Here is an 8,549-nt window from a genome sequence, read left to right on the forward strand (position 1 = left end):
CTTTGGAGCGGATGCTGGGATTGCCATTAACGGAGTCATTTATGTTATTGCGAAAGAGTTGCCAGTCTATAGCTCGGAGATGTAGGGGGATGATTTCGGGTTCGTAGGTAGGAGCAGCATGTAATGTGAGGAGTACTGGTTTGTGATCAGAGTCTAGAAAGTCTTGCGTGAGTAGGCTAGGGTATAGGTTTAAGTTTCTGGATAAGGCTATGTCAAGGTGTTCAGGAAGGACGTTTGAACGGTAAGAGAAGTATGTGGGTTTATCAGTGGAGTGGATTAGGACGTTGTTTCTGTCGCAGATTACGTACCAGCTGTATAAGAAAATGTATGAACCAGAGGAATGCCATGCTAAACAAGAAAGCTTTCTAACTCTGTCAGGCTATTATACTCGGTACGCATCAGTAATCCCATCTATCGGAGTTGAGAGGCAGCATAAGAGACAAATAATATCACAACAAACAATGGTCAATGTAATGTTATTGTTGATCAATGTTATGCTCTTTTGATGTTGTAGGCCTTCACATTTAGTTTTCTTCCGACTCTGAAATACCACTCAACATAGTCGGTACGGTAAAACTCAATAAAACATAAAAGATCGGAAATTATATTCTCTGTAACTTTTGTTATGTAGTACTTTTCGATAGGACTAAAAACATAGGTATTAAAAAATTTAATTTTTAGGCGCCTTCCCCTAAACTACAATTTCATCCAGGGTGAATAAAATTGTTTATAGCTTTGACTGTAGTTTCTTATTCCCCAACTCTATATACCGATTTTCATTAAATTCTGTCAATTCATTTTCCCGTGGCTCGGTGTCGATATGGATTTAGCAACAAAAATACAAATTCATGAATATCTGTGTTATCATCATAGCCGGAACGGTAAAAATGTATAAGACATAAATGGTCGGAAATGTAATTCTATATAACGTTGGTTATGTAGTATTTATCGATAGGACCACTAATAATATAAATATTTAAGAATTAAATTTTAGGCCTTCCCCTAAACTACCATTTCACTCAGCGTGAATAAAAGTATGCATAGCCTAGATTGTAGCGACTTATTTTCCGACTATGCATACCAATTTTTCTTAAGATAGGACCACTAATAACAAAAATATTTGAAAATTGAATTTTAGGCCTTCCCTTAAACTACCATTTCTGTCAGCGTGAATAAAATTATTTGTGGCTTAGATTGTAGCAACTTATTCCCCGACTTTGCATACCGATTTTCATTAAATTCTCTTCAGCCGTTTTTAGTGATGCATGTACAGACAGACAGACAGACAGACAGACAGACAGACAGACAGACAGACAGACAGACAGACAGACAGACATAAATTACGGAAAAGTAAAAAGTGCATTTCCTTGTTACTGTGGACATGACCGATACAGAAATACCATTCTTTTCAAATTCTGAGCAATGTACAGACAAAACTCTTTATATATATATAGATTGTATTTATTTCCTTATTCCAAAAATATTTTTTAAAAAATATATGATGGACGGTTACTAATTGGTTGCTATAAAAATGACGGGCATATGCTTTTCGCAACAGCCACCTCAGACTAACGAAACCAAGTGCCAGTCTATAGAATTTTGCGACTGGAGACCGCAGTATGCACAAATTTTACTAAAATGCAGTAAAAATCACAGCAATCACTATAAACCACTTCCCCGTCCGTCCTAACGAATTATTTTTCTTTAGCCCACTTGATAATTTACCTGGAGCCATAGCGACACATCTATAACAAGATCTCTGCTGTGCTCCGTAATTCTCCGTGGTGAGTGAAAGGAGAAGAGGAATAGCATATTCTATTTAGGACAATTGAAGGGTAAGGAAACCGTTAATAATTTTACTTCTTCGAAGAAAATGTTTGGTAGAGTTCTCGTCTCTTTTGCCAGGTAGAAAAATTGCTGCTGTTGTGTCTGAAAATAAAACTTCTACCACGAAATTAACTACCTTATCGATTTCCCTAAACATGTCATAAATCCGTCTGATATACAACACAGTACCCGTACTTGATCGTATGCCATGAGTAGAGATGAGAATTATAGGCAGTAAAAACAGTTAAAATAGGCAGACATATAGACTTTTAAATAGCCAAAATAGGAATGTAATTAGGGACTAACGTGTAAAATAGGCAATAAAATAGGCATGGAAAATTACTTATAATTCAATAACACTCAATTACTATAAGATGAATTTACAGCAAGCAAGTTGGCAATGTTTTCCGGTAACAGTCTTGTTCTCCTGTCATGCAGAATGGTTTTGTACTGAGAGAAACATCTCTCAACATCACATGAAGGGATCGGACAAAACTTCAATTAAACCATTTCATCTGGTCTTAGTTCCATTGTTTCATCTACCGCACCTCGAAGGGCCCTGGCCACTTACCATCGCTTTCCATCCTGCATTCTGCTGCAGGACCCTATCGAACGTTTCGCACACAGCGGCTACCTTCCCAGAGGTTCGGTCAAAATTTCCTCTGACTTCTTCCACAGTCCTAAATGACCACAAGGGACATGCCACTCTTCTCCAACTCTGTGATTGCTCCCGGCAGCTTGTTCAAGTTTAACTTCAGGATTGCCAAATCAGATGGAACCGATGGGCAGGACAAGGCTTTCTTCGCTTCTGTTATACAAACAGCATCCTCTTCATCCATGGCCTGAATGATCTGCAGACACTGAGCAACTATCAGGGTAGTCAAATAAAATCTTCAACATTTAAACAGTAGTGTACCCACTTCTCATTCACAGAGAAGAGTGAAACATAGGTTGAATCTAACTTGGTGTTTACTGCTATAAAATGAATTTTTAAACTTATCGATAAGTACGATGACTACAGGTAATTCTTCCGTAGTGTTGAGAGACATGGTATTACTTTGCTTGTGTATTTTATTAAAAATTCTTTGAATGTTGGATGCTCCAGTTTATGCAGGGGGACATTAGATCTCAACATTGCAGTGCATACGTCTGAAAGAAAACTGTTGTTGGTCACTGTTCATAGCTTTCTGTACTCGTGTCAGTTGCATCACAGTTTTTCTATGTTGATCTATATGGTATTTTTTTCGCATTTGATCTGAACAATAATAAAATTGTCTTAAATTACAATGTTCCTACACCATAAATTTCTACCGTTGGTCTAATTGGCGATAATGCTTAGTACAATCATGCATTTGTTTCATAAAAAAAAAAAAAAACCTATTAGAGACGATGTTTCCAGAAGCACAAAACTTTAAAGTAGGAACAAGGGAATTCATAATTCACACGGAAATATGTCCTCAAAGATATTTCATTTATAATTTGGTAGTATCGTGTCGAGTTCACCGGGTGAAAAAATAATAAAAATGACGTGAAAGGATACCCGAGTAGCGTAGAGGAGAGATCCTTCAGTTATGCTTGCCAGGGACCCACCAAGCTGCCCCTAGCAGTACTTTTACTTATATAGAAGAATTAAAACGGAGGCACTATAAATCTCAGATTTGTGAACATTTTATTTGTTGCTATTCGCCGGCTTTGGTCAGCCGGGTCAGCTGTCATTAAGACTATTTTCTGTTGCCTACAATAGATCCTGCATCATGTGTGCCCACAAGGCTGCCACAATTGTTGAAAATTAGAAAACCGCTTAAGACTCTAGGGGATGCTAAAGGCTTGTTGGCCGCTTCGCGGTCCTAACCGTGGAGCTTACGCCCTCTAGACTCTCTTTGCTTGCCCCCCAGCACAACGGTTACTAACCGGACCTCACCAATCCAGGCCAACGCTCTCTTAACTGGCCTGGTCTTGTAAAGATAGTCTTGGCAGCCTTGTAAAGCACGCGGTGACATCGTTCGATCCTTGCCATGTATATCTAGACTCTGTGACATCGTCCTAGCCGTGCCACATTGGATCTGCAACCTGTTTCGCGAAGGCTTAGCGGAAGCGTAATAGAGTTCACTAGAGCCTACACATAAGTCTTGTGAAAGTTACTCACGGTTTTTTAAAGGGAGTTTTTAAAATTGCACTTCAGTTGTAAATCTCTAATTTCACAGGAAATGAATCACAGTTCAAATATCGATTTTTAATTTTTATCCACTCTGTGACAAGAGACCCCCGGCGTTCTAACTCCTCGTCCAGTAATTAAATAATCATTTACATTTTATCAATATAAATAAATTATTAAAAATTCACGACTATTACAGCATTGCAACAAAACAACTTGCCACAATACATAAATTAATAGGCCTATAAATGCTACAATGAAATGCGATGGCAGTTCTCAATCACAAAAAGGATATAAGGAACAAACGAACTTACCTCCTTACAGCAAGCTTGACAGAAGACTATCCTTCCATCCGTAGTGAAACTGGGATCCCCTGTAATTCACTGTTTCAGCCAGTAGGACTTCGACGATTTTTCTTTGGGCATTGCCGAGGACACACTTCTTCTTCTTTTCTTCTCAATAAATCACAACACGTTCTGAAGATGAAGCGCACGCGTACAACAGTTCGCATCGATATGGTTGTGCAACATAGTTCGACGTTGATTGGTTCTCGCATATGTCTTAGGAGGTTGTGGAGGTTGAAGGCTTCAAGGTCAAATTGTTCCTTGTTTCTCCTGATAGAAACTTCCCAAGCACTATTTCTGGTGACTTTCGGGAATTCCCATTTTTGTTCGTGAATCGAGAATCGAGAAGATAATTCTGTCGAACACATTGGAAGAAAACCGGCTTCTTTAAAATACAGTCAAAAGTCACCAAATAGGTAATTATACTCCAAATAGGCACGAACCCCTGAAATAGGCATTTATAGGCACAATAAAACTAACGAAATTAATCTTAAAAAACCTTAACACGGATTTATATCTCAAAAGCCAACGTTTCTGAACACAGGAATAAAATAGGCAAATTCCCATTTCTAGCCATGAGCCACGGAATACACTGAATTGCACTTTAAACACACAACTATCATCGTTGTCTTTTTAACTTTTAAGGTACGGAAATTCATTTTGTAGTTTTCACTAAACTTGCACTTTCAGTTAGGAGCCATTACAAAAGTCAGAACAACTGCGGCTGTGCTCTGAATACATTACATCTGTTCCTAATCGAGATACAAAATCTTCCCATGAGTTTCTCTGTAGTTTCCTAATTTCTCTTTTAGCTATTGCCCTTTTATGGTAGTCGGTTAGTTTATCTTCTTCCTTATTTGTTGATAAGTATTTCTGATAGGCTTCCCTTTTGCTACTGAAGATTTCCTGGATGTTCTCATTCCACTGTCTCAGTCTTTAAATCACCACTAATCTGCATTAAGGGCAGGTAGTGGTGATGACTATTGTTTTAAGAGGAAGTACAACTAGGTAGCCATCTTCTATTAACATTAATCAGAAGGAAAAAATGGAAGGGATCCAACACTTCGAAAAATGAAGGTATCGTCCAAAGAAAGACAAGGGCCACGAAGGGCGTGAAAATATAAGACTCCCTAGGCCTCGAATACTCTAATACCATCGGGGTCGGAAAAGAACAAGAGTTGACCAAGGGAGGTCGGATAGGATAGATGGAAGTGAAGAGCCTGGCAAAAGTAAGTGGAAGCAATGCAGGATTCAGCTAAGGGCCCCGTGGTCACCAACCCATGCTCCCAAGTTAAGGGCCCCCGGGGCCCTTTTTAGTGGCCTCTTTCGACAGGCAGGGGATACTTGGGTGTTATTCTACCGCTCCAACCTACAGGGACAGTCGCCTACGTGACAGATTCTCTAGCAGTTGTTTACCTAGTCTTTTCTTAAATCATTTCAAATAATTAGGACATTTATCGAACATCTCCCTTGGTACATTATTCCAATCCCTTACTCCTATTCCTATAAACGAATATTTACCCCACTTTGTTCTCTTGAATTCCAACTTTACCTTCATCTGTCCTCCTTTTTAAAACACTACTAAGACATACTCGTCTATTAATGTCATTTCACGCCATCTCTCCACTGACAGCTCGGAACATACCGCTTAGTCGAGCAGCTCGTCTTCTTTCTCCCAAGTCTTCCCAGCCCAAAGTTCGCAATATATTCGTAACATTACTCTTTTGTCGGAAATCATCGAGAACAAATCGAGCTGCTTTTCTTTGACTTTTTTTCAGTTCTCGAATCATGTAATCCTGGCAAGTGTCCCATACACTGGAACCATACTTTAATTATGGTCTTACCAGAGACTCATATGCCCTCTCCTTTACATCCTTACTATAACCCCTAAACACCCTCACAACCATATGAATAGATCTGTAACCTTTATTTACAGTCCCGTTTATGTGATTACTCCTTATATTAACACCTTGTTACTTACGGTGATCCTCATGAGTTACGCGTACGTTCACCTCATCAACGCAGTAATTAAAACAGAGAGGACTTTTCTTCATGGTAAAATTCACAGCCTGTCTTTTCAGTCTCTTTCCGTTTATCCATTTTCTTTTTGTTCCTATTCGAAGGCAGCTTGCTTTAATATGGCTTGTAAATTTACCCACTAAGTTTCTGTATCTCCACTCCGTTACTGATGTTACCACCTCTAAAAGATGCCGACTAAGCAGTCGATTCTTGGGTCTTGGAGGAGATGTGTCTTGACGCAGGTCACATAATTTCTGATGGAAATATTTTAGAATAATTTTTTGGGAGGTGTCTGCTTTCTTAACCATTTTTGTCGATGTCATACCTTACTAACTAGGAGGACTGTTTCTAACTCTGGCTCTTTGAAGACACTAACATATGGCATGATTTATGAAATTTTTTCATTGCATATGATGTAATCTATTATTTATTTCTGTCCTCTTGCTGACTTATTGTATTTGTGACCATATCTTGAAATTTTTTCATGATTCTCAACTTGCAAAACCGATTAATTTTGCACCATTTTAAATCCTAATGGGTTCTCCGAATTTTCCAACGCTGTTTACTACTGGTCTGTTACCAGCTCCTGCATTTAGACCACCCAACAGGATTAGATTGTCCGTTTTATTAATTTTGTTCATGTTTTTTGAAGGTTGTCATAAATTCATCAGTTTTGTCTTCTTTCCCTTCAACTGGAGCGTATACGCCGTGCATTGTCAGGTAACCTCGAAAACACTTTATTCGTAGCTGTATTATCCTTTCATTCCAATGTGTGTAGGGATCAGTCGTTGTGCGTAAATTCTTCTGATGAATTCTATTTTATTTCCAGCGCTTTCTCTTCTTGACGCCATCATTAAGTTTCCTTTATTTCATAAGCTAGTGGGCAATAATTTGTATACGTCATTTCATGCTTATTCGTGGACTGATTCGAAAGTTATTTTTGACTGAAACTCGTCAGTTCTCAATGTGGTTAAGGGATGAGCATCGAATTTTCTTACTACTCGCATCATCCAGATCAAGACTATAAATAAATAACATCCACAGCCTGTTTCCAGACATTGGACCAGGTCAGGAATGGAATGAATGAAACCCCCATCTAGCAGCGAGGATAGGAAATGTGCCGGCTGCCGAAGCCTGTCGCACTCGTCTGGGGCGATGATTAATGAATGACAGATGAAATGAAATGATATTGGAGAGTGTTGCTGGAATGAACGATGACAGGGAAAACCGCAGTACCCGGGGAGAAACTTGTCCCGCCTCCGCTTTGTCCAGCACACATCTCACATGGAGTGACCGGGATTTGAACCACGGTATCCAGCGGTGAGAGGCCGGCGCGCTGCCGCCTGAGCCACGGAGGTTCTATTCTAACAATAAGTAAATATATTATTATTATTATTATTATTATTATTATTATTATTATTATTATTATTATTATTATTATTATTATTATTATTATTAAGCCTCCGTGGCTCAGACGGCAGCGCGTCGGCCTCTCACCGCTGGATACCGTGGTTCAAATCCCAGTCACTCCATGTGAGATTTGTGTTGGACAAAGCGGAGGCGGGACAGGTTTTTCTCCGGGTACTCCGGTTTTCCCTGTCATCTTTCATTTCAGCAACACTCTCCATTCTCATTTCATAGCATATATCATTCATTAATAAATCACTTTGGGAGTGGCGACCCCATCGTACTAACAGCCTATATCTGCTTCATTCATTACATCCCTGACCCGGTCAATGACTGGAAAACAGGTTGTAGGTTTTCATTTTCATTTTCATTATTATTATTATTATTATTATTATTATTGTTATTATTATTGTTTACGATGAGGCCTGCTAGGGACCTCACGTCAACTTCAATTCATTCTTCCTTGTTGCTTCCTCTTCTGTTCACTTCTTTCCAGTATCCCTTCATCATGGTACTCTTGCTTTATTCTTCTCTTCTCAGACCAGTTTGGACCTTGTCTCCTTTTCATTCTTTCTTGAAATCCTTCCATTCTTAACACGTTCTTTTTAAAATATCTCTTTCTATAGTTTACTCCTCGCTTATTTTATTTCTTATTAGATCTTTCTTGACCTCTTGTATTCAACTCGTTAAATTTTTCTCCCAAATGTACTCGAATATCTGTTTTGTCAATCTGTTATCATCCATTCAATAGACTCTACAGATACTGTATGTCCAAAAATATAGCAATCACTTTTTTT

The sequence above is a fragment of the Anabrus simplex genome, chromosome 1, assembly GCF_040414725.1.
Source record: "Anabrus simplex isolate iqAnaSimp1 chromosome 1, ASM4041472v1, whole genome shotgun sequence".
NCBI classification, from domain to species: Eukaryota; Metazoa; Arthropoda; class Insecta; order Orthoptera; family Tettigoniidae; genus Anabrus; species Anabrus simplex.